This window comes from Hippopotamus amphibius, chromosome 4, assembly GCF_030028045.1.
Source record: "Hippopotamus amphibius kiboko isolate mHipAmp2 chromosome 4, mHipAmp2.hap2, whole genome shotgun sequence".
Classification (NCBI taxonomy): Eukaryota; Metazoa; Chordata; class Mammalia; order Artiodactyla; family Hippopotamidae; genus Hippopotamus; species Hippopotamus amphibius.
Window position 1 is genome coordinate 70,832,485 of NC_080189.1, and position 21,825 is coordinate 70,854,309.

Here is a 21,825-nt window from a genome sequence, read left to right on the forward strand (position 1 = left end):
AGAAATAGACAAATGCTACAAATTGGGTGTCGGGGGAGCACTGCTTTTATTTGGGGGTTTTATTGAGAATTATTTTTTAGCACAACACTGGACCCATGGCAAACACTTAAACATCCCTTGCCCTAGCAATCTATAGATGCACAGATAAATCACAACATTGCTTCTTCTAATGACTCCGTCACCAACACAGCACCTAGCATAGTTTTGTTCTCTGAAAATACCTGGTAGAAGCCAGACCACAGAAAGGCTCAATATAGAAGTCACATATTAAGCTTCCTACATGCCCTTGGAAGTCTCTTCATCATCAGGTTTGATAAAGAACACAGGTTTCTCCAAGGATACCTTCTGTCCCAAATCTACTCTTCTAATCCACTCTCTGACTCACTACATCCTTCAAGAGTTGTGGAAGTGATGAATTTTGCATTTATAATGTCTTTTAAAATTCACATCTTTTTTGTATTGATGTTATTCAAAATTCAATTTTTGCATCCCATTTCAAGAAGTAAGCATAAATAATGAAAAAGAGGAGGAAACCTTAAACATATATTCTGTATAGAAGGACAAGCAAAAATAAGGTCAAATGAGAGAACATGCCAATCTCATATTTTGTGACTACAGCTGTTGTTGGAGTTTTGTTGGGTTTTTGGGTTTTGTTGTTGGTTTTTTTAATGTGTTGGAGAGGCAAATTCACCTGTTGAAACCCATTTAATTTGACAGGAAAAAAACTATTTTGAGCACAACTCTGTGCTAGCCTGGGCAGTGCTTCTTATACTTAATGTACAAAGAAATCTCCTGGGAGGCCTTGTTAAAATGCAGATTCTAATTCAGTAAGTCCAGGTGGGGCTAAGATTCTGTATTTATAACAAGGTTCCAGGTCATGTCCATACTTCTGGTCTGGAATGTCTCTGAACAGCAAAGGACTACACACACACACACACACATACACACACACTCATACACACACTCATGAAATAAAACAATTCTATGAGATGCTTATTATTATCTCTGTTTTATCAATAAGAAAACTGAGGCTGAATGAGATTAACTTGTCCAACCACACAGACAAGTGGCAGAAGGGATTCACAACCACATGTGTCTTCTTCCCTTACTTTTCTCAATGGATGGCACAGTATCCCTGAAGTTGTTATTGTTATTTTCAAACTATAATCTGGTAAAAAAAAATGCTGAATTTCTTTTCCTTATGATTGACTTCCTATTTTTATGTAACTGTTCAGAATCTTCTATTTCATAGCCCAGGAGGTAAAATGGATTTAATCAGTATCTTGTTTCATGTCTTTTACTGGTATATATAGTTTAACTACGGAATGTCTTCTAGATACTTGGTCCACGTCTACATGGTACAAATGTCTGTATTAAAGAGTTGTATTTTGTACTCTATAGAGCTATAGCTGTGAGTCTTCAAGTTATCCTAGGTATACTGTCTAGTGAAGAGATTACTAAAACATATATTGACTCTATCTCTTACACTTCTATGGGATTTGTACAGAATGCTTTCTAAGGGTCACAAAAGCTGAGCCCCAAGAAAAATGTGATTTATGTGGGCTTCCCCTAGAAAGGTGGTATTAACCACCTCAAACCACAAATTTCAATTTTTGAAAGATAACAATCTCTAAGTCCCGATTGCTCATAAAATACTTGGGTTACACATAGTCCATCTGCACAAAATAAAAATTATTCATTAAATAATGATTCTTTTAACATAAATGTTTATACAATTGTTAATTGTTGTCATTGCTCAATCCCTTGATCTTTTCCTTTAAGCTTGTTTAAAATTAAATAAAGGAAGGAAGACAGAAGGACGTGAGTCACATGCTAACAAAAATAACAAAACAGACTTGGCCACAGATAATTTCCTGAAACCAGTAAGAAGGAATAAGCTATGTGAAATAAAAACATTAGCAAGCCATTTTGTGAAACAGTAAAATTTCCAAATATAATTGAAAAGAGAAAAACCTTTCCAAGTTAAATATCTCTTCCTAAGCCTGAGGCAATAAATAAACAAATAAAAGGTGGAGAAGGCTCAGCCTTAATATTAAAAAAAAAAAAATTACTTGCTTTCCAGATTTACAATATGATTGAGGAGCTGTTTAATAAAAACAAAGAGAAATACTTAGGTAAAAATTTTTTAATATATAATACTATAATCTCTATGCAAGAGATATAATAAATTGGCATGTATTCTGGGGTTCATTGAGTTTTAACTTTGAAAATATCTCTTTGAATAAATTATTAATTTAGAGACATTTAATTGCAGATATTTTCATGAGAAATATCATATCTAAAGACCCAAAACAAACATACAAAATGTTTGATTATCACAACACAGCTGCTAAAAATCATTTTGATAAAAGTCAGGCCTACCCTGGTTTTAAAACTATTTAAAAAACCAGGATTAAAAAGTATTTTACTTACATGCAAAAATAGGAGTCTATCTAAAATCAATCACCATTTTCTTAATAGAAACTATATTAGACAGTCCCATACATTAAAATCTAGAATAGACAAAGAATGTTCACAATCGTCACTAACACAAAATATGTAGAAGTAGCCTTTTTCAACACGTACAAGAATCATGAATATCTTTTCTGGGTTATTCATATAAACAACAACTTGGGGAGAAGAAAGATGACGGTGAAATAGAAGGATATAGAATGCATCCCTCTCCACAGATACATCAGGAATACACCAAAAGATGTAATAATTCCCACAGAGAACCAGTTGAACACCAGCAAACGACCTCAGACACCAGAAAGGACTGCAAAGATCCCAACATAACTGGGTAGGACAGAGGGGAAAAGAAAAAAGGGAGAAAGAGGAGGAGAAGAAAAGAAAGGGATGGATCCCACACCCTAGGGTGGGGGGATCTGAAACAGAGGGGAGATTGCCAAATTTGGGGAAATGTCTCCTATCTGACAGGAAAATCCCTTCTCCAACAGGGAACTTCCCTGGGTCAGAAGGGAGGCATTTAGGACTGTTCAAAGATGGTGAAGCGGCTAAGCTGTGGCAGACAGGAAAGAGGGAGAAACACATGGAGAGTCTGCACCATGGCTCAGCATGTCTGGACTGAAACATCAATTCACAGCTGAAAAGGGGGTCTGGAAGCTGGGACGTGGGAACCAGAGAACTGGTTCAGGGTGAGAAATATTGTTGGCAGTGGGGAGACGGACTGAGAGGACAGGAGGGAAGAAATCCACAGCGGAGAGAGCCTACCACAGAAAGCTGTGTGGCCACAGTGGCGGCTGGATACTGCTGACTCACAAGCAGTGTGGAGGAGCCACGGGTGTAGCCTCTCTCTTGGTGCCTGCTACAGACAAAGAAAGGACCCTTGTGAGCCTGGCTAATGCACTCAGGGATAACAAAGGTCCCCCTGGCGGGTCTAGCCTAGAGTGCTGCAGCCGAGAGCCAAAAGCCCACAGAGTGGCCCAGCTCTGGAGACGTTCTGTTTACACCTGAGCCACCAGTGTCCCTCTGCAACAAGCACCACCACGACAAACTGAGCCACCGTTACCCAGGTAGGGCACCCCAGCAGAGTCGTATCGGGGGGAGGAGCCACAGTTGGAGTCTCTCTCTCAGCCTGAGCCGCTGTGACCTAGGCAGGGTGCCACTGCTCACTCACTCCCAGGGGAAGGAGCCACTATTGTACCTTCTTTCTCCCCACACACCGGCACTTACAGATGAACAATAAAGGAAGCTCTGCTGGTCGCAGAATAATAAAAAAAAGTCCAAGGCGGGTAGAAGGACACTTACAGCTGAGATCCCAAGGAAACAGAAATATTAGTATTAATTCTATTGATATGGTCCATTCTGGGGTCAGTTCTAGTTTTGTTTGTTTTTTATTAGTTACAATCTTAGTTCTAAGTGATCTACACATTTTATAACATTTTTTATTCTATTTTTTATTCTATTTTTATTTTTAGCCCTTTTATATATTCCTATTTCTAGCTGTTTTTTGTAGTGCTGACTGTATCTCTCCTACCTTCTTTTCATCTCTATCTTTTATACATTTCTATTTCTTTATTTTTCTTTTCATATTTCCAGTCACACTATGCTCTTCTGTTGCCCTGTCTCCTATCCTTTGTTAGTTTCTTTTATCTTAATATACTTATATGCAATATTATTGGTCTGCTCTGTTTCGTTGCTTTATTCTACAGATGACACACTGTTTTGGTATTTATTATTAGGTTTTTGTCTTTATCTTAGTTCTAAGTATAATTGTCTGATTTCATTCTGAGAATCTTCAGTTTGTCTGGTGATACTCTAGCTCTTTATTATATTTGATTCTAGCTTTCAATATCTCCCTAGATTTGTGTTTGTGTGTGTGGTGTTATTTGTTTGTTTGTTTTTGGTTTTGTTTTGTTCTGCTTTGGTTTTGAATTTCTGTTGGTTTTCTCTTTGATTGTCTGATAGCATACTGGGGTTCTTCTGTCAGCTCTTTCTAGTGCCTTATGTTCTACTGGATTCAGTATTGCTGTGTCTTATACATGTATGTGTTTCCTTGACATAGTATTTGTTTGAATAAACACACTGCCATTAGTCTGGGGCTTGGATAGTCTTCTTTAAACCCCCTTATTGCCAGGACAAGCAACCTCTGCAGTTTGGACTACTATGAGAAAAGAAAGAAACATCAAGCAGGCAAAGGAGCAGGAAAAAAACCCACAAGACCAAATAAATGAAGAGGAAATAGGAAAACAACCTGAAAAAAGAGTTCAGAGTAATGATAGTAAAGATGATACAAAATCTCGATAACAAAATACAGAAAACACAAGAAACAGTTAATAAGGACTCAGAAGAACTAAAGCACAAACAAACAGTAATGGACAATAAAATAACTGAAATTAAAAATACTCTACATGGTATACACAGCAGAATAACTGAGGCAGAAGAACGAATAAGTGAGTTGGAAGATAGGATGGGGGAAATAATTGCCACAGAGCAGGAAAAAGAAAAAAGAATAAAAAGAATGGAAGACAGTCTCAGAGACCTTGGTGACAACAACAAGCTCACCAACATTCGAATCATAGGCATCCCAGAAGAAGAAGAAAAAAAAAGGGTCTGAGAAAATATTTGAAGAGGTTATAGTGGAAAACTTCCTCAACATGGGAAAGGAAATAATTAACCAAGTCCAAGAAGCACAGAGAGTCCCATACAGAATAACCCCAAGGAGAAATACACCAAGGCACATATTAATCAAATGAACGACAATTAAACACAAAGAAAAAATATTAAAAGAAGCAAGAGAAAAGCAACAAACAACATATAAGGGAAAACCCATAAGGATAACAGCTGACCTTTCTACAGAAACTCTGCAGGCCAGAAGGGAATGGCAGGATATACTGAAAGTCCTGAAAGACAGAAACCTACAGCCAAGAATACTCTACCCAGCAAGAATCTCATTCAGATTTGAGGGAGAAATCAAAAGCTTTCCAGACAAGCAAAAGTTAAGAGAATTCAGCACCACCAAACCAGCCTTACAACAAGTGCTAAAGGAACTTCTCTAAGTAGGAAACACAAGAAAAGGAAAACACCTACAAATACAAACCCAAAACAATTAAGAAAATGGTAATTGGAACACACATGTCAATAATCACTTTAAATGTAAATGGATTAAATGCTCCAACCAAAAGACACAGACTGGCTGAATGGATACAAAAACAAGATCCTTCTATATGCTGCCTACAAGAAACCCACTTCAGACCAAGGGATACATATAGACTGAAAGGAAAGGGATGGAAAAAGATATTCCATGCAAATGGAAGTCAAAAGAAAGCTGGAGTAGCAATACTCATATCAGACAAATTAGACCTTAAAGTAAAGACTATTACAAGAGACAAGGAAGGACACTACATAATGATCAAGGGATCCATTCAAGAAGAACATATCACAATGGTAAATATCTATGCCCCCAATATAGGAGCACCTCAATACATAAGGCAAATGCTAACAGCTATAAAAGGGGACATCAACAGTAACACAATAATAGTGGGAGACTTGAACACCCCACTTACATCAATGGACAGATCATCCAAACAGAAAATCAATAAAGACACACAAGCTTTAAATGACACATTAGACCATCTCGATTTAATTGATATTTATAGGACATTGCATCCAAAAAAGACACACTACACTTTCTTCTCAAGTGCACACGGAACATTTGCCAGGATAGATCACATCTTGGGTCACAAATCAAACCTCGGTATATTCAAGAAAACTGAAATCATATCAAGCATCTTCTCTGACTACAATGCCATGAGACTAGATATCAATTACAGGAAAAAAACTGTAAAAAATACAAACACATGGAGTATAAACAATACACTCTTAAACAACCAAGAAATCACTAAAGAAATCAAAGAGGAAATCAAAAAATATCTAGAAACAAATGACAATGAAAACACAATGACCCAAAACCTATAGGACACAGCAAAAGCAGTTCTAAGAGGGAATTTTATAGCAATACAGTCCTACCTCAAGAAACAAGAAAAATCTCGAATAAACAACCTAACCTTTCACCTAAAACAACTAGAGAAAGAAGAACAAAGAAACCCCAAAGTGAGCAGAAGGAAAGAAATCATAAAGATCAGAGCAGATAAATGAAAAAGAAAGGAAGAAAGCAATAGCAAAGATTAATGAAACTAAAAGCTGGTTCTTTGAGAAGATAAACAAAATTGATAAACCATTAGCCAGACTCATCAAGAAAAAAAGGGAGAAGATGCAAATCAACAGAATTAGAAATGAAAAAGGAGAAGTAACAACGGACACCTCAGAAATACAAAAGATCATGAGAGACTACTACAAGCAACTATATGCCAATAAATTGGATAACCTGGAAGAAATGGATACATTCTTAGAAAAATACAATCTTCCAAGACTGAACCAGGAAGAAAGAACGTATGAACAGACCAATCACAAGAACTGAAATTGAGACTGTGATTAAAAATCTCCCAACAAACAAAAGCCCAAGGCCACATGGCTTCACAGGCAAATTCTATCAAACATTTAGAGAAGAGCTAACACCTATCCTTCTCAAACTCTTCCAAAATATAGCAGAAGGAGGAACACTCCCAAACTCATTCTACAAGGCCACCATCACCCTGATACCAAAACCAGGCAAAGATGTCACAAAAAAAGAAAATTACAGGCCAATATCACTGATGAATATAGATGCTAAAATCCTCAACAAAATACTAGCTAACAGAATCCAAAAGCACATTAAAAAGATCATACATCATAATTAAGTGGGGTTTATCCCTGGGGTGCAAGGATTCTTCAATATATGCAAATCAATGAATGTGATACATCATATCAACAAATTGAAGGATAAAACCATATGATCATCTCAATAGATGCAGAAAAAGCTTTTGACAAAATTCAACACCCATTTATGATAAAAAAAAAAAAAAAAAAAAACTCTCCAGAAAATGGGCATAGAAGGAAATTACCTCAACTTAATAAAAGCCACATATGAGAAACCAACAGCCAACATCATTCTCAATGGGGAAAAACTGAAAGAATTCCCTCTAAGAACAGGAACAAGACAAGGGTGTCCACTCTCACCATTATTAGTCAACATAGTTTTGGAAGTTTTAGCCACAGCAATCAGAGAAGAAAATGAAATAAAAGGAATACAAATTGGAAAAGGAGAAGTAAAATTGTCACTCTTTGCAGATGACATGATATTATACATAGAAAACCCTAAAGACTCTACTAAATTCATCGTTTAGTGCTAGCATGTCTCTGGTAAAGTAGCAGGATACAAAATTAATGCACAGAAATCTCTTGCATTCCTATACACTAACAACGGAAGAGCAGAAAGAGAAATTAAGGAAACGCTTCCATTCACCACTGCAACAAAAAGCATAAAATACCTAGGAATAAACGTGCCTAAGGAGGCAAAAGATCTGTATGCAGAAAACTTTAAGACACTGATGAAAGAAATCAAAGACGACACAAACAGATGGAGGGACATACCATGTTCTTGGATTGGAAGAATCAACATTGTGAAAATGACTGTACTACCCAAAGCAATTTACAGGTTCAATGCAATCCCCATCAAATTACCAATGGCATTTTTCACAGAATTAGAACAAGAAATCTTATGATTTGTGTGGAAACGCAAAAGACCCCGAATAACCAAAGCAATCTTGAGAAGGAAAGATGGAGTTGGTGGAATCAGGCTTCCTGACTTCAAACTATACTACAAGACCATAGTGACCAAGACAGTATGGTACTGGCACAAAAACAGAAAGGAAGATCAATGGAATCGAATAGAGAACTCAGAAGTAAGCCCAAGCACATATGGGCACCTTATCTTTGACAAAGGAGGCAAGAATATACAATGCAAAAAAGACAGCCTCTTCAATAAGTGGTGCTGGGAAAATTGGACAGCTATATGTAAAAGAATGAAATTAGAACACTTCCTAACACCATACACAAAAATCAACTCCAAATGGATTAAAGACCTACATGTAAGGCCAGACACTATAAAACTCCTCAAGGAAAACACAGGCAGCATATTCTATGACATACATCAAAGCACAATCCTTTTTGACCCACCTCCTAGAATCATGGAAATAAAATCAAGAAGAAACAAATGGGACCTCATGAAACTTAAAAGCTTTTGCACAGTGAAAGAAACCATAAACAAGACAAGAAGGCAACCCTCAGAATGGGAAAAATATACTTGCCAACGAAGCAACGGACAAAGCATTAATCTCCAAAATATATAAGCAGCTCATGCAGCTTAATACCAAAAAAGCAAATAATCCAATTCACAAATGGGCGGAAGACCTAAATAGATATTTCTCCAAAGAAGACATACAGATGGCCAACAAACACATGAAAAGATGTTCAACATCACTAATCATCAGAGAAATGCAAGTCAAAGCCACAATGAGGTATCATCTCACACCCATCAAAATGGCCATCATCACAAAATCTGAAAATAACAAATGTTGGAGAGGGTGTGGAGAAAAGGGAACTCTCCTGCACTGTTGGTGGGAATGTAAGTTGGTACAGCCACTATGGAAAACAGTCTGGAGGTTCCTTAAAAAACTAAAAATAGAACTACCATATGATCCAGTAATCCCACTCCTGGGCATATACCCAAAGAAAACCATAATCCCAAAAGAAACATGTACTATAATGTTCATTGCAGCACTATTTACAATAGCCAGGACATGGAAGCAACCTAAATGCCCATCAACAAATGAATGGATAAAGAAGATGTGGCATATATATACAATGGAATATTACTTAGCTATAAAAAGGAATGAGATGGAGCTATATGTCATGAGGTGGATAGACCTAGAGTCTGTAATACAGAGTGAAGTAAGCCAGAAAGAGAATAACAAATATTGTACACTAACTCATATATACGGAATCTAAAAAAAAAAAAAAAAAAGTACTGATGAACCCAGTGACAGGACAAGAATAACGATGCAGTTGCAGAGAATGGACTGGAGGACACGGGGTTGGGGGGGTGGGGAGCGAAGGGGAAGCTGGGACAACATGATACAGTAGCATAGACATATATTCACTACCAAATGTAAAATAGATAGCTAGTGGGAAGCTGCTGTATAACAAAGGGAGATCAACTTGATGATGGGTGATGTCTTAGAAGGCCGGGAAGGGGAGGGTGGGGGGAATCGTGGGAAGGAGGGGATATGGGGATATGTGTATAAATACAGCTGATTCACTTTGGTATACCTCAGAAGCTGGTACAAGAGTGGAAAGCAATTATATTCCAATAAAGAGCTAAAAAAATTTTTTTTAAAAATTGCATATACGATTTAATATCCCATGTTCATGGATGAGAAAATAGAACATTACTAAAATATTAGTTCTTTTAAAGTTAATTTATTAATATGCAATAATTACATCAAAATTTCAAGAGGAGCTTATTTTGAAACTAGATAAAATTTTTTAGATTTCATATGAAAGAATAAATGAAAAAAGGGATTCAGAAAATTTTGAAAAAGAAAAATGAGTGGATGAATTGGTAGATTGGGATTGCCATATATACATTACTAATAAGAATAAAATCAAATTGTACACTTTAAATATATACAGTTTATGTCAATTATATCTCAATAAAAGTTCTTAAAAAAAAGTAATGGGTGAAGGGAGTTTAACCCTATCAAATATTAAAACATGTTATAAAGCTCTAATAATGAGAAGACCATAGTACTACTTAACATGTAAGAATCAAATACATAATAAATAAGGCATTCCAAATGAATAATGAGAAGAGGAAGATTTATTTGATAAATAGTTCTAAAATAATTCCAGAATAATGAAAGTTGTGTCAAATTTTTTAAAAACTAATAAAAAATTACATCATAAAAAATAAAAGTTAAATAAGCAAATTTGCTTGTCAAGGGAAGGGGAAAAAGTCTAAACTTGAAAATAGATTGCTAGATTTAAAGATATAAAATTTTCAAAATTCTGTCAATTAAAAAAACCCATAAATCTTAACAGTAAGAAATATCTGGGTAAAATATTTGCAAGATAAATCAACATGTTCTTGCATGAACTAATCATTGACAAAACTGGAGATACACATGGCTAACACTTAAACGTCTTCCTTACCAATAATGAAAGAAGTAAAAACAAATTTAAAGAAAATAACAAGTTTTTAATTCTTGAAAATAGTAGAACTTTTATGCAATAAGAATAGCCAATACTGCACACTTTGTTCTTATTTCTTTTGAAGTTGGTTTGGAAGTTAACCATTCAATAAAATGATTTACCAGGTACAATGAAAACAAGTCTTATACAACATTCTCCTACACTTACAATTATTAAACAAATATTCATTAACAAGCAAGCAAAAAGAACCTGTACTGTAATTTCACTAAAGTGCCAACTCTGTCCTTTTAACTGGACAGACCTCCACCTGGGTGAAAAATTAACTTAATCCAGATATGACAGCCTTTCCAGAAGCAGGATCTAGTACTCTGGTAGTCAACTCCAGACAACTTGCAATCTTCTAAACAAATGGCTGGTCACAGTTTTATTTAGGGATCAAGCATTGGGCCCTATTTAAGGAAAAAGAGTATAGACCTTGATGGTTTCTTATTCTACATCCATACAAGTGTGCAGTGTCTCAAACATTCTTAACCAAAACATTTTCTTGAAAATTTTTAATTTCACTAAGCAGTAAAATTATGCTAATTTATAAGCTACCAATTTCACCAATAAAAGTTAATTTCTGATCATCATTATGCTAATTCCCATACTGGTTGTCAACTGAGATACTAAAAACAGAAGCACTTGTATTAGCAATTGATAGGTACAGACTTCCTGGTCAGAGCTTCAGATGGTTTTCTTTGGACTTTTGCACTGTTGATTAGCACCTGGGTTATTCCTTAACCTAATGAAACCTGCATACTATGTATAATGTGAATTAGAGACATTTAATATCAGGTACATCTTCGCTCCTTGCACATGATCCCTCTTATTGTATCCTGTATGCTTTTATATTCCTATTTATGGAGATGAGTGGAACTACTACACAGCTCAAGTTATATTCAGCTTAGGTCCATCAACACTGTGGTGAATTATTGCAAATGTCAAATTCTTCAAGCGAAAAGAAAACCCACAATTTGTGCAGAGTGACAATCATTTTTAGTTTTAAAAATTTCTTGCATTCTCTGCTGAGAAAGATTACTTTGAAGTATTTGGTGGTAGTCTAATCTTTCGCAATTACGAACTTATTTCAACTGCCTTACCTCATCGCTCTGGAAGACAAACAAGGTCAATGTGTAGTTTTTGGCAAGGCACTCTGCACTGTTTATGATGCCACAGCTATTTGGCAGTGATGCCTGCCCATCCCCCCATCAATCTCAGGCAGCCTGTCTCTCTGCCAGCAGCCATCAGTCAAGAGAGGAACTAGTACTTCAAAGGTCTCAGTATGGCTCATAAAAGATTAGGAGGATTGACCCAAGCCAAGATGGAGATTGTACATTTGGCAATTATGTTTGGATATGATGCTGAGATAATCGATAGAAATGCAAGATTAACTAAGAGGAAGTCTGGGTTTAAGAGTCCCAGAGCAAGCTAAAAATAAATGTAAAAGAGAAATGAAAATCCCCAGGGAAAACACTTGGCATCTCACACCCATCACAGATGAAGAAGAAAAGGAAAACAAAGCAAATAGAACCACTCAAGATTCAAAGAGTTGATCATACATGACAATAATGTTAAATATCCAAACAAAGAAAATGAAGAAATGAGGGAGGGCAACAAGATCCTCAAAAGACACGATCAGTAATGTGGTGAAGAAATGAAGGCACTGCCAAAGTCTGTGGACAATGACCACGAAGAGAGACTCTGAAGGGCTTAAAAGGAAACCGTATTTCTCATAAATTAGAAACCAGAAGTCAACTGGAAATTCATGGCAAATTTCAAACCATTTCAAAGAAAAAGGGGAAAAAATTGGATACAGGTTCGAAGGATAATTAATGATCCAAAGTCCACTGCCAATGCAACTTTGAACTAATCTCTTACACCCAGATGGGAAGACTTTTGCAATTCCTAGATACAAAAGTTTCTGACTCCAACGGAAGAACAGAAGGAGAAATTAAGGAAACTCTCCCATTTACCATTGCAATAAAAAGAATAAAATACCTAGGAATAAACCTGCCTAAGGAGGCAAAAGACCTGTATGCAGAAAACTATAAGGCACTGATGAAAGAAATCAAAGACGACACAAACAGATGGAGGGACATACCATGTTCTTGGATTGGAAGAATCAACATTGTGAAAATGACTGTACTACTCAAAGCAATTTACAGATTCAATGCAATCCCCATCAAATTACCAATGGCATTTTTCACAGAATTAGAACAAGAAATCTTATGATTTGTGTGGAAACGCAAAAGACCCCGAATAACCAAAGCAATCTTGAGAAGGAAAGATGGAGTTGGTGGAATCAGGCTTCCTGACTTCAAACTATACTACAAGGCCATAGTGACCAAGACAGTATGGTACTGGCACAAAAACAGAAAGGAAGATCAATGGAATCGAATAGAGAACTCAGAAGTAAGCCCAAGCACATATGGGCACCTTATCTTTGACAAAGGAGGCAAGAATATACAATGCAAAAAAGACAGCCTCTTCAATAAGTGGTGCTGGGAAAATTGGACAGCTATATGTAAAAGAATGAAATTAGAACACTTCCTAACACCATACACAAAAATCAACTCCAAATGGATTAAAGACCTACATGTAAGGCCAGACACTATAAAACTCCTCAAGGAAAACACAGGCAGAACACTCTATGACATACATCAAAGCAAGATCCTTTTTGACCCACCTCCTAGAATCATGGAAATAAAATCAAGAAGAAACAAATGGGACCTCATGAAACTTAAAAGCTTTTGCATAGTGAAAGAAACCATAAACAAGACAAGAAGGCAACCCTCAGAATGGGAAAAAATACTTGCCAATGAAACAAAGGACAAAGGATTAACCTCCGAAATATACAAACAGCTCATGAAGCTTAATACCAAAAAAGCAAATAATCCAATTCACAAATGGGCGGAAGACCTAAATAGACATTTCTCCAAAGAAGACATACAGATGGCCAACATACACATGAAAAGATGCTCAACATCACTAATCATCAGAGAAATGCAAGTCAAAGCCACAATGAGGTATCACCTCACACCCATCAAAATGGCCATCATCACAAAATCTGAAAATAACAAATGTTGGAGAGGGTATGGAGAAAAGGGAACTCTCCTGCACTGTTGGTGGGAATGTAAGTGGTACAGCCACTATGGAAAACAGTCTGGAGGTTCCTTAAAAAACTAAAAATAGAACTACTATATGATCCAGTAATCCCACTCCTGGGCATATACCCAGAGAAAACCATAATCCCAAAAGAAACATGTACCATAATGTTTATTGCAGCACTATTTACAATAGCCAGGACATGGAAGCAACCTAAATGCCCATCAACAAATGAATGGATACAGAAGATGTGGCTTATATATACAATGGAATATTAGCCATAAAAAGGAATGAGATGGAGCTATATGTAATGAGGTGGATAGACCTAGAGTCTGTCATACAGAGTGAAGTAAGTCAGAAAGAGAAAGACAAATATTGTATGCTAACTCATATATATGGAATCTAAAAATGGTACTGATGAACTCAGGGAAAAGACAAGAATAAGGACACAGATGCAGAAAATGGACTGGAGATCTCGAGGTTTGGGGGGGCAGGGGGTGAAGGGGAAGCTGAGACGAAGTGAGAGAGTAGCATAGACATATATATACTACCAACTGTAAAACAGATAGCCAGTGGGAAGCTGCTATATAACAAAGGGAGTTCAGCTTGATGATGGAAGATGCCTTGGAGTACTGGGGCAGGGAGTGTGGGGGGGAGTCGAGGGAGGGAGGGGATATGGGAATATGTGTATAAATACAGATGATTGACCTTGGTATACCTCAAAAACTGGTACAAGAGTGTAAAGCAATTATATTCCAATTAAAAAATAATAAATAAATAAAAGTTTCTGACTCCAAAAGCTAGTATGTGGCTGCAGTGAGAGGGGAAGCTGTTATCAAAGTTTGTGTTTACACGTGCTCTGTTCCAAAAACAGTATAAAGTGTCTTATGAAAAATAAAATAGAAACATTGCAACATGACAATAAATAGAAGTGAAAGAATTCAGGCAAAAAGAAAATAAGGTAGAGCTTATAAAATAAAGCCAAAATTGAATAACATAAAATACATCTTTACAATAAAATCTGATAAACCATTCTTATGGTTTAACCTTTTTTGCTATGAAGTTGCTTTTTCTAAAATTAGAAATTTTCCTACCCTCAAACTACAATCTGCCCCCCGGCCCCGCCACAGCCATAATAAGAATTCTAAGTGTGCAAATGTCCATTGATGAATTATGCAACAATAAACTACAATGAATTCAGTTAAATGAAATTGTATTTTATGAGTCAAAAAGACACATGCATCCCAACGTTCATAGCAGCACTGTTTACAGTAGCCAGGACACGGAAGCAACCTTAATGTCCGTCAACAGAGGAATGGATAGAGAAGATGTGGTACATATATACAATGGAATATTACTCAGCTATAAAAAGGAATGAAACTGGGTTTTTGTAGAGATGTGGATGGTTTTTGTAGAGAGTGTCACACAGAGTGAAGTCAGAAAGAGAAAAACAAATATCATATATTAACGCATATACATGGAATCTAGAAAAATGGTATGATCTTATTTGCAAAGCAGAAATAGAGACTCATACACAGAGAACAAATGTATGGCTACCAAGGGGGAAAAGGGGTGGGAGGGAGAAATTGGAAGACTGGGATTGACACATATATGCTATTGATACTATGCATAAAATAGATAACTAATGAGAACATACTGTATAGCACAGGCAACTCTACTTAATGCACTGTGGTGACGGAGATGGGAAGGAAATCCAAAAAAGAAGGGATTAATGTATGTGTATAGCTGATTCATTTTGCTGTACAGTAGAAACTAACAACATTGTAAAGCAACTCTAATAAAAATTAATTTAAAAAAGAAAAAAGGCGTGTCCACATGAGAAGTAACTATATATAAATTATAAGATATTAATCTAATTATAATATTTGATACTCATATCAATTCATGGACCTTTCTGAAAAGCCTAATCCCCTGACTTAGCAAATCTACTTATTTTCTATAGAGCTTTGCATTTCATGTCTCACCAAATGCAATAGAAGTTTTAAAGGAAAAATTATAAAAATCACCACCAAAAGGGTTTTTTCTTGGAGTCTGTTGAAAAGGCTCTCTATAGTCCCCATTATCTGTTCTCTATTCTTTCTTCACAAATAGCTTCAACCTATCTCCCCAAGCATTAGCAGGTACACAGTTCCACCCCACTGCCCTTAGATGTAGTCATGTAACTATGTTTTAGTCAATGAGATACACATAGAAATGGTGTGAGCAATCCCCACCAAGGAAGGGCTGTGCACTTCACCTCAATTTTTCTTCCTCCTTCTGGGTTGAATGAAGATAGTCCTGACAAGGGCCATACCCTCCAGGTAGCAGAGAAAAAAGCTAGATGGAGCTTTGATGAACTTATGGAAATCCTATAATAGGACTGTGACTACTAGACTTCATTTGCAGAAGGAAACAAAACTTCTTTTAAAGCCACTATTGATTTGGGGTTTTCGCTGTCACATGCTTTCGAGTCTAATTCTAATTAATACACTGTCTCCACCTGTCAACAATTTTCCATTGTAATATTTAGTTTATATTTACTCTTAGAAAAAATCACACAGTCTAAATGAACTTTAACTTATCTCCTACAACTCTGCAGCCTCATTTCCTGTCCTTGTCCTTAGTTCTTTCTGCCCTTTTCCTCTAACCTCAGGCATTTACTCTGGTACAGGCTTACTGGTCTCTGCCGTCACTATGCCTGACTATGATTGGAACCAATAGCTTTCTAGGTCTCCCATATAGCTGATGTACTGGGATTTGTTTTCAAATTACTCCAGGGTTAATTCTTCAGTATTTTTCCCCCAGGTCTTTCAATTTCTTTGTTTTCACCTTTGCTTTGCTCAATCAAGTCTTCAAATAACCTTCATAGAAGAGCTTGTAAAAGTTCACGAAATTAGAATATAAGTTTAAAAGGTAACCTTCTTAGAAAAGCTTCTGAAAATTTGAAAAAAGCTATTTTACCATCACACTTGATTGCCATTGCGACTAAGCCTAGAACATTTCCTCAGAGCTTCCAAGGCATTGCTTCACTGCTTCTAGGATTCAGTGTTGTTGGTGAGATGTCTGATGTCAAAGTGATTTATTTTCATGAATCATAAGTGTGACATATCCCCTTATCCCAGCTATGAACTTTTACGTTATGTTTTAAAATTTCTTGTGTTCTGAAATTTCAGATATGAATATTTGTTTCATCATTCTGGGAATTTATTAGACCTTTACAGTGTTAAAGAATTCTTATGCTTAGTATTAGAAAGTTTTTTTCAAATTTTCATTGCTTTCTTCCTCCCCTCCATTTTCCTATGTTCTTTTTCTCCAGAAATCCTATTAGATCAATGCTAGGCTTCCTGGATTGATCCTCCATACTTCTTCTCTCTTTTCTTGGTATTTTCTCTTGTTCTGGTTTTCTTAATTTCACCTTCATAACTGTCTATTAAATTTTTGCAGTAATATTTTCAATGTAAAAAGTCATTTTTGTCCTCCATTAGTCCTTTTTGTAGTTTCCTTATTTTCAGATGCAATATCCTTTCAAATTTTCATAAGGATGACAATTAACTTCTTTTAAAGTTTTTTATGAAAAGCATGTTCTTTGAGTTGTTTTTTTCATGCTGCTGGTTTGAATCAAATGTTTTTATGATCTTTGGCTGGCTTTTGACAAATGAGAATAGTGGATTGGATTGATTTTCTAAGATAATAACTATTAGTGTCCTAGGCTGCTGTTTAACTATTTTAATTTTAAAGCTAGGTTCCTCACACAAAGATGATGCTCAGCTCAAAGTTCCGAGCATATGGGCAGACTGGTCTACTTACAGCCTTCGTATTAGGGTGGGCAGTAAAGGTAAAGGCATTTAGGCTGGGGTGGGGAAAGAGCTTCCAAATGCCAGAAGGAGGAGGATTTTATCCTGGAAGACCTAATTTTATTCCTGCAGTTCATTTGATTTCTTTATTTTAAAAAAAAGTGGCTTTAGGGTTGTCTTGTTATTACTGTTTTATTTTTCTTTGTTTTTGCCTGCAAGTTATATATTAGGCTGCCTAGAAATGCCTGTGTTCCACCTGTCTTGAAATGTGGAAGGGCAGGGAGGAAGGAATGCTGTGATTCTACTCTTCATTCAATGGTCAGCCTTTCAATTCATCCTCCAATTTCACTTCCCTTCTTATTCATGCTTTCCTTGCTCATCAGCTCTGGGCTGGGAGCATCCCTAGAGCCCTGCTATAGAGCTCAGGAGCCTCTTCATCATTTCCTCCCCTCCTGCATATTCTTGACTGCTATGATTTACTTGTTTTTAATCTGTCAACAGTTTTATCCTCCTCACATCTTCTAGAAATTTACTGGCGTCTTTTTCAAGAATATTTCTCCTCCCATTCATTCCATTTTATGAGTTGATTCCTTTACTATCATATACTGGGATTTCAAGAGGGAAGGCACAGAAAAGCTTGTGCTAAGTCTACCGTCTGAAATCAGAAGTATTGTTTAGTCAGACTTACTGTATAGGACAGGGAACTATATTCAGTATCTTGTAATAATCTATAATGGAAAAGAATCTGAAAAAGAATAGACGTATGTATATATGTATAACAGAATCACTTTGCTGTACACCCAAAACTAACATAACATTGTAAATCAAGTGCAGTTCAAAAAAAAAAAAAAAAAACAGAAGTACTGTTTAGTGTTAAGTAAAAATGAATCTTACATGGTCTAGTTAAAATGTATCAAAAATCATTATTAGATTCAGAATTTAATATTTCTTTTTTATTGATGCCTTATTTCTTTGCATATATGTTCATTTATGTATTCTTTATACCTTTATTTATTGTATGACTTCTATTTTCACTTTTGATATTAACAGTGAAATGACTTTATAGCTACCTTAAGTCTTTTGGAAATAAGAAGATTGATAAATCAGTAAATATTTTTAAATAAGTTTTGATATAATTATGTAGAAATTTTGTTCTTGGATTTATTCTTGTGTTCCTGAAGGAATAAAAAATTGCTTAAACACCTTTTAAGTGTACTTTTAAAAACACTAAGGATGAAGTGAAAAAAACAATCCAATAAGACTAATAAATGTCACCACAGATATAAAGTTGCCAGTTCACTGATTTTTCATGCCCAATAGCCAAATCATACAAATCCATCCCGAGCAAGAGCAGCAATAGCACCTGGTAAAACACAAAGAAACTGTCCCAGGTCTATGAGAAAATACTTCAGAACATCAGCCTGCAGACTGAATGTCACATGTTATATCTAGGATATCTGGGACTTTGCTAGTTACAAAATTCCATTGCGTTTTCATAAACACACTTTATACTCAAAACCACTGGAGTAAACTCCGTAACAACAGGAGTGTCCTGACTTGAATGTCATCTCTTCATATTGTTTGGAAGGGGAAGTTTACTGAAGAAGCCATTTTAACTCAATTCCTTCTAAAATGTTACTGTCCTTAAAATAATTATACTTGCAGTTTTTAGAATGATCTATCAAGACTTTTTTGGGTATAACTGTATTCTGCAGAGAAGGAACAAAAACAGAAATATTTAAATTGGTTTCCCATATAATTTCAATGCATATACACACAAAACCCTGCAGTGTGTTATTAAGATAAGTCCACCACCTATTTTAGGATCTCTTCACCCCCCAAAATTGAACGTGACTCATTTACTTTGGGCAGTGACTCATTTGTATTTACTGATCAGGCTGCACTAGGGGAAAGGTCCTCTTTAGAGTGACTAATAAAAGATCACATCCTTCTTTCCACCCCAGTATATTACATGTCTCCCAGATGTTTTTCTCTATTCCTGCAAGAAAAGGGATAGAGGTAGAATTTTTTAAATTAATTAATATTGGAATATAGTTGCTTTACAACGTTGTGGTAGTTCTGCTATACAACAAGGCGAATCAGTTATATGGATACATATATTCACTCTATTTTAGATTCCCTTCCCACCTAGGTCACCACAGAGCACTGAGTAGAGCTCCCTGTGCTATACAGTAGGTTCTCATTAGTTACATATTTTATATGTAGTAGTGTATTTATGTCAATCCCAATCTCCCAATGCATCTCACCCTCTCTTCCCCACTTGGTAACCATAAACTTGTCTTCTACATCTGTGACTTTATTTCTGCTTTACAAATAAGTTCATCTGTACCATTTTTCTAGATTCCACATATAAACGACATTATACGATATTTGTCTTTCTATATTTAACTTCCTGAGAAACGTCTTTATTGCATAACTTTTTAACTTTTACTATATCAATTGAATGAAATAATTTTCTTTTTGTAGTACTATTACCAAAGAGAAAAAAGTTCCAAACATAAATAAGTCTTATTAAGACAGAATTTTGCAAAGGATGTTGTTTACATAATTCTACTCCAATCTGGACACCAGTATCATGACTAGGCTATGCAAGTAGGGTCCATTCTTTTCAAATATCTATAAGTAATAATACCAGAAAGAGTTCTTTAACATAGGCCTTTATAAGGACAAAAATAGGATCAGTAGAAAATGTTTAAATCCTTACTTAGAATTAGAATCTGAATATATTACCTTGAATAGATAAGATTACATGCTACCATTTGCATATGCTTATTCATCACAAAGTATAAAAAATATATAATGGGGTCTTATTGCCAATTTTCAATTCTTCCTCACATAGAACAGGTTATAATACTTAGACTAGAAAAACTACAATACTAGTTTCTATCTACATTTTTTTTTCTTCCAGATTCTACTGATAATTCTCAGTAGTGTATGTCTTTCTGCCCTGAACTATCTTTCACTGATACACAACTTTTTTTCAGAGGCTTTATTCTCTGGCTCTATCTTTTCACTTGCTTGGATTTCACTTTAATTACCACAAGTTTCTAAAGAGGATTCTTTTCCCAAGGAGGCCTACAAAATTCTTGTTAACATAAGAAAATTTGTTCATATTCTGTTAACACAGCTCTGAAGCTGTGTAAATTCCTCTTCATTGAGCATTTGTCTTTCAGTAGGTCTCAGTCTTGACCATCCTGTGATAAAATGTTGTAGCCTTTTGATGAAGAGAATGGTACACAGAATATGGTCCCAGACAAAAATATACCCTCCACTGTATCAAGATACAGGTGCCAAGGGTTTCCTGGGTAACATCATTGAATACCCTCCCTGGCTATGAAAGCTCAGAGATGGAGTTCCTAGATCATTTTGCAATGGGTTTCCCTTCCCTAGAAGGAGAGGGGAAATTTTAGCTTTTCCAGATGATCAAAATTTACAGTTGTTTTTAAAACCAGTGCAGAGGGAAAAGCCCATTTAATTGCTTTTAGAATTGATTGCTGCGCCAAGCATATTTGTAAATGTTTCCTCCACCTTCATTCTGCTTTTACAGTCAATGCCTATGTAATTCTTTTCCTTTCATGAGGCATCAGTATTCTTAACTTGAGGACAATGTCTCTAAGGATAAAGGAAAAGAGATGTGCCTCCTGCCCTGAAAGAGAGGTGTCTGTGGGGGAAGAGAGAGTGGAGGGATTTCCCTCCCTGCTCTAAACTGAAGAGTGTTGCTAAAGACACTTTCATTGTTTAGGATAAATCACAGCAGTAAAATAGAAAGGGCAATTTGCAGAACTCTGAATTGTGACATTGTTGTTGCTATGCTTACAGTGTTAATATCACAAGATAGATGGACTTTACAAAATATCATATTTTACTTTTTTGTGGTGTTTCTTTGCCCCACCATCACATCAAGGATAAAAGAGTCATTTACTGTAGTGACATCTACAGGCACTTTCAGAGAAAAACATACTCAACTCTCCGAAACTGAAACACTCTCATTCCCCAATCAGGAAGCCCTGTGTGGATTTAGACTGATGGTTAATGGTCTTAGTACCACATAGAAGGCAGACCTTACCCCAGATTCAACTGTCTCCAAAACTAATCTTCATTAAATGCTTAGTCATCTTAATTTCCTGCACTCCCATTCCATCCATATTCATCCAGTGAAAACTTCACATTACCATTTGGGATTCATACCGTACCAAAACAATTTCAATGTCTCTAGTTGGTTTGTCTATGCCTTGTTTCACACACATAAATT